Below are 5,765 nucleotides of genomic sequence, written 5' to 3'. Positions count from 1 at the left end.
GGAAATCTGCTGCTGGAATACTGGATTATGAATAGCAGGACTCTCCGAGAGGCCAGGGCGAAGGGGGTGGACCTCCAGCATTCCACGTGGGGGTGGAGGGGTGACTGCTTCAGGCAGTAGCAGCCGCTCCAAAGTAAAGTCTTATCAAAGCTGTTATGTAACCAAGGGAGCTGAGTGAAGCACAAACACCTCCCCTCCCCAAACAGGCACCCACACCCACGCCCACCACCTCCCAGCACCCACAGCATAGGAAAGCTCCGCTCCTCCCAAGGAGCTACAGAATGGAAGGAATCAACTTGATGAGTTACATCAAAAACACGATGGGTGAAGCGTTCCTTATTACCTAGAAGTCACATCTGGGAAGGTCTGAATGGGTTCAGTTTATGGTCCCTAGATACCTCTTTTCTTGAACTTCCTGCCACACCTAATTGTGCCCAGCGTCATCTGGAAACCCTCTCATTCCTCTCCCCTCAAGAAGGATCCCATTTGAATATTTGATTGTGCTCATGAGGATGGGAGGCAAAGCTGCCTTCAACCCTTCCTGCCTGTTGCTCCCCCACAGTCTCATCTGCATGTCCTGACATTTGGCTCTCATGCCCCTGGGAAGACAAGGGAAGGGGCCTGGAGAAATGTCCCTGCTCGATTCCCTTCAGTGTTACAAAGACAGAGTGTAAAAACCCAGAAAATTGAGATAACCCTGACCTTAGGTTGGTGGGGAAAAGATTTACAAGGGAACTTAGGATCGAAACCAAGACCTTGTCCCCAAATTTGATTTCTTTCCTTCTCTGCCAGCTCTTCCTCTTTTTCATTGCCCCATCTCTTCACTAGCCTCCTCCTTCTCTGCTCCATGGCACTGAACTACCCCACCCACTCCTTGAATCCTTTGCTTAGAAATCTTCCTTCCCAATAAAAGCCTCCCCAAATGCTGCTCTGAGCTGTGGTTGGGGTGGGCAGAGCATAAGGCAGGCTGGCAGGATATTATACTGTACCCTGTCCCAAATTCAAAAGTATGGTGGGTAGGGGGATGTCACATAGTCAATCAAATTATCCTAAACTTTCGACCTCTAACCACCCAAGGCCTAACCAGCAAAACCTAAGCTCTCCTAATCCAAAACTGCCTTGAGCCTGAATTTCTGGGACCCAGTTGGAGAAAGGCTGGTGCCAGTACCCCCAAGATTATTGTACTAAAACCATCTATGTGAAGGCTGCTCACAGCCACAACATCATCCTCCATCTCTACCCCCACAGTAACAGTAGGGTAATTTTGGAAAGGGGAGGGAGAACTTAAACAGGGAAAGAAGAGTCCCTTTCCCAAATACCACTAATAACTGTGAGGCCTAAAGCCAGAGGGAGGACCCCCCAAATCTATGTTTCCATCCAGGAATTCTGTCCTTGAAAAGTGGGTCATCTGGGAGAATTTTTCTAGTGAGCCCTCAGTACTGCCCAACCGCCTTTTCATCATCGGGCCCCGACGCAGGCCTATTCAGGACCCAGGACAGTTCCAAACGAGCAGCCCCCCCCCCCCCCGAGTCCCTTTCAGCACTCGGGACAGCTCCCAAGGATTGCAGGACGCCCTGCCAGAAACCCAGCCTGCCAGAAAGGAACAGGCTTACCCTAACACACACCTCTTTAGAACAGGAGCCCCTCTCCCCCAGCCCCTCCCATACTCGCTCCCATCCACCGGAGGCATCTGGTAGCCCTCCCTTCAGTCTCTGTCCAAAGAGAGAAAAGAAACCCAGACATGAGGCTTCCCTGAGGGAGCCTAGAGACAGGACCCCACCCACCTCCTTTCAGCCCTGAGCTTCTTCACGCCACTCACAGCTGGTTCTAAACACCACTTTCCTTCCTAACCACCCCCCCCAAAATAAAAGAAATACTCACGTGGGGGCTCCCAGCCCTGCAGGCAGATGTAGTGAGGGAGACAGAGAGAGGTAGCTCCCCACACCCAGTTCTAAGCCCCCTTTCTGAAGGAGCCAGCTCCCATCTGGACTGGGGGGAGGAGAGACATGTGGAAGCACTGAGTGATGGGGAGAGGAGAAGGGAAAGGGAAGGAGGCAGGAGCGGGGGACTGCAGGGTGGGGGTGTTGGGATGGGGGTGAGGGAATCCTTTTTAATTTCATTCTCTCCCCATGTCTACATCAGCTCTGCAGGCTCAGCTCTTTAATATTTACACACAGGGCGAGGAGAGGATGAGAAAGAATAGAGAGTGAGGGGGCAGAGGAGACCTGAGCTCAAGGGGCATAGAGGCAGGGGCCTTTGGGAGCTGGGAGCTTAGGGCCCCCACACCATCCCCAGCCTACTCCCATTCTGAGCTCTTGACTGGAAAGAAGGAAGCAGAAACCCTGGGACTATTCTGTCCTTTTGTTAACAAGACACTTTGAAGCTGCATCAGAAAAAGATCAGATCCCAACCCACATACCTGGACACCCCCACAAACCCAGATTTCTTGGGTGCCTTATGTGCAGATGGTAGAGGCAGTATTCATGTTCTGATGCTTGGAAACATATGTGCATGTGGGCTGCTGTGTAAAAGCACATGAACATGTCATCTTGCATGTACAGGTTTATTCAAGAATGTTCTGAGTGTACTGACATGTAACAGCCTATTACATATGCAAATTATGTAACCATATGCATAAACCAGCCCCCAAGTGACCTTCCCGTTTCTTCAGCTACAACCCCAATACAAGGCCACCCACCTCCCCAGACTCCCTTTTTCACAGACCTTTCCCTCACAGCCTCACTGTTTCTTTCTGTGACATGGGGAGAAGGGCTGGTGGGAAGGCATGCTGCATTTGAGCCCAGGGACTTGACAAGTTATTAGCAACGATGAGCTGGCAGGTCGTTACCATAACAATGGTGCCAGTGCCTCACCCCAGCTCAAACCCAGACTCCCCAGACAGCGGGAGGCCCGCTGAGCCAGCAGCCTTCAGACTGGAGGGAGGGTGGGTAAAGGGGGAATTGAGACAAATGCTTGGATAGTGGAGGTTTCACAGCTGTTCTTCCAACCCTCACTGAGAGACGAGCTTTGAACCCACCAAGTGGGAAAGAAGTCAGACCCTGAGAAGGTTTCCTGACCATGGGAATGGGAAGACACTGGAAGGGGCCTGCCTGTACAAGCTCCTCCAGACAAAAGCTACTGTTCTCATTTGCTCCCTTTGTCCCCTCACTCCAGGAACCTCTTCCACTACTGATCTTAGTAGATTAAGAGAAAACCAAACAAACAAGAAGCCCCTCTCTGAATTTCAGTCTTCCCATCTGTAAAATGGGAACCATTGTCATTATAATTTATCCGAGACTCCTGGAAGGTTTAATTAGAAGGGTTAAGGGTAACATCAGACCTTTCCAAAATTGAACAAGCCCCAGAAGTTTCTCTACCCAACAGGAACTCATAAAGTAAGGAACTGTCAGGCCAGCCAGAAGCAAAATGCATCAGAAATTGGGTGGGATGAAAGAAAATGTAGCGCAGCCAGCTCAAGCATCAACATCAGCAGGAGAGAGATGATGTGAGGTGCCAGGCAGCAGCAGCAGAAAGCGGGCGCTGTCACAGAATAAAGTCTGGGAGTCTGGCCTGCAGCAGCTCCAGCGCATAGCCAGCAGCAATCAAGACAAGCCCATGGTCTACATTGATGGTGGGTATGGCTAGGAATCCCCATCTCCAGAAACATCTGTAGCTCCCTCTCTTTGGAAAGGGGTCCCAGGTTGAAGGACCCCTTTAGTCTTAGGTGTATTGAGTCTTCAATGCTTCTCCCTAAATCTCTGCTCAGTTGCAATGGGCATGGGGAGGGGAAAGGGTTTCCAGGAATAGAAAGCAACATGGAGGGTTATAAAGTTCCTGGGCTAAGACTAGCCAGGAACCTACACATTATGACCTTGGGCAAATCCCCTCCCTTCTCTGGGTTTCAGTATCTTCACTTTATAATTAAGAGGTTGGACAAGTTAATGCTAAGCTTCCTCCCCTCACCATCATTTTAGAGTGACATACAAGCTCATTCCTTGGACATGAGCCCCCTGGCATAAAATGCAGTGGGCACTGCCTGTCAGATGAGGGGGTTAAGTGGGGGTCGAGCATGCAGGGGTAGTATGTAAAGTTGTTCATCCTATGTTCATGTTCTTTTTAGAAACACCTGCCACCTAGCCCTCCCAACTCCCTTTTTAGACCCTGATTCACTGCAAACTCACAAACCCTCTCCCTCCCCTCTCTCTTCTCATCTCTCCCTTTCTCCCATTTAGGACTTGGCAGCTGGGTGCAGAAGGAGCCCCAGCACTCATGAAATGCTGGGCAGAGGTGGAGGTCAGTGCCCCCAGGATCAAGAGCGCACAGCAGGGAGTACCACTCTCTAACCTTGGCCCAACACAGCTCCTTCTGTCACCAAAAACCTCGGTTGGAGCCTTTCTGTACCACTGACTATGGATTACAGAAAATACAATTTACCTCTGAGCCTCAACATCTTCATCTATAAATTGGCATTATATTAGGCTGAGCTAGATGAAATTGCTGTTTTTGTAAATAAAAAACAAAAGCAGTTGAATATTTGCAATTTCACCTGGCTTAAGCTGGCTCTGGTTCCCAGAGCTGTTGGGGAGATGAAAAGAAAGACTTGAGAGGGAAGCATGTTTCCAAAGTCCTGGGCTGATGTAAAGGCACCGTTTTTATTTATTTTATTTATTATTTATTTATTTATTTCTACTACGACTACTTCAGAGAGCTTCAGCACAGACCCACCTAGAGCCAGTAGATTGAACCAATGACCTAGAACTTGTAAATTCAGGGCTGAGAAGTCTGGTGGACATCCACCTGCTCCGGTGACTAGGAACAGGGCAGGCGCTTCTACCTGGCCTGCTCGGTTCCCGTTTCTAATGGTCCTTTGGTGAAACAGGACTGAGACAACACAAGTTTCCGGGCCCCAAGAAGAAGCACACATCCTCTAGCTCACCCGGGGTCCCACTACCGCCAGGGGCCCCAGCATGCAGCAAGGACACAACCAGAGCATCACAGAAAGTACCCCTGAGGTAGGTGAAGGTGGGGCCAAGTGCAATTCAGCTCTTGCCTGAGGAGACACAGGAGGAAGAGCCCCTGGTGAGAGGGGATGCTCTGACCTCTGAAATCCCCTGGGAGAGGAAGGCAGAGAAGGAAGCCCAGATGTGGGCGACTCAGAGTGAACTCTCCTCAGATACATTCTCACACAGCCAACACACACACACACACACACACACTCACTCATACAGGCCACAGATACCAGGAGCTACTCACAGAGACACAGTAGATTACAGCTCAAAATCTGTGTGCTCCTGGGGCTTTTGCCCCATGCACCAAAATGTTACTTTCTACACACACACACACACCCACACACACACACACACACACTCACAGAGACATACACAGGCACATGCCGTGACAACACACACTCATTCGCACACATGTCCACAGATATATATTCACAGTAACACCCTCCACAGTCACACTGCATACACCCACTGACACGCACACACACTCGCCCACAATGACACACACACACTCGCTGCATACACTCGCTGGCACACATCATCACCCACGGACCCACACGGTGCCACACTCACACACTCATCACAGACACCGTGACACGCACTCACACTCACACACCTGCAGAGGAAAGTTCTCTCCGGATCTCCCCAACGCCGCCACTTCCCCCCACCAGCCAGCTGGTGACTCCCTCCCAGACCCGAGCTTCCACCCCGGCCAAGCCCGGCAGCGGCTGGCCAACCCCCGCGGCGCTATCCGGAGAG

General features: G+C 50.9%; 1 protein-coding gene across 1 annotated transcript in view; it reads right to left on the bottom strand.

The window, feature by feature from the left end:
• Positions 1-2,006, bottom strand: part of DLGAP3 (discs large homolog associated protein 3) — a 56,664-nt gene extending 54,658 nt beyond the window's left edge. The window contains exon 1 of the mRNA XM_015572778.1: positions 1,882-2,006. The gene's annotated coding sequence lies outside the window, so the exon portion shown is untranslated. The remainder of the gene's footprint in view (positions 1-1,881) is intronic.
• Positions 2,007-5,765: the final 3,759 nt, after the last annotated feature.

Source organism: Myotis davidii, unplaced genomic scaffold (genome assembly GCF_000327345.1).
Source record: "Myotis davidii unplaced genomic scaffold, ASM32734v1 scaffold88, whole genome shotgun sequence".
Taxonomy (NCBI): domain Eukaryota; kingdom Metazoa; phylum Chordata; class Mammalia; order Chiroptera; family Vespertilionidae; genus Myotis; species Myotis davidii.
The sequence above is the reverse complement of the archived record's forward strand: the minus strand, read 5'-3'. Positions and strand labels throughout refer to the sequence as shown.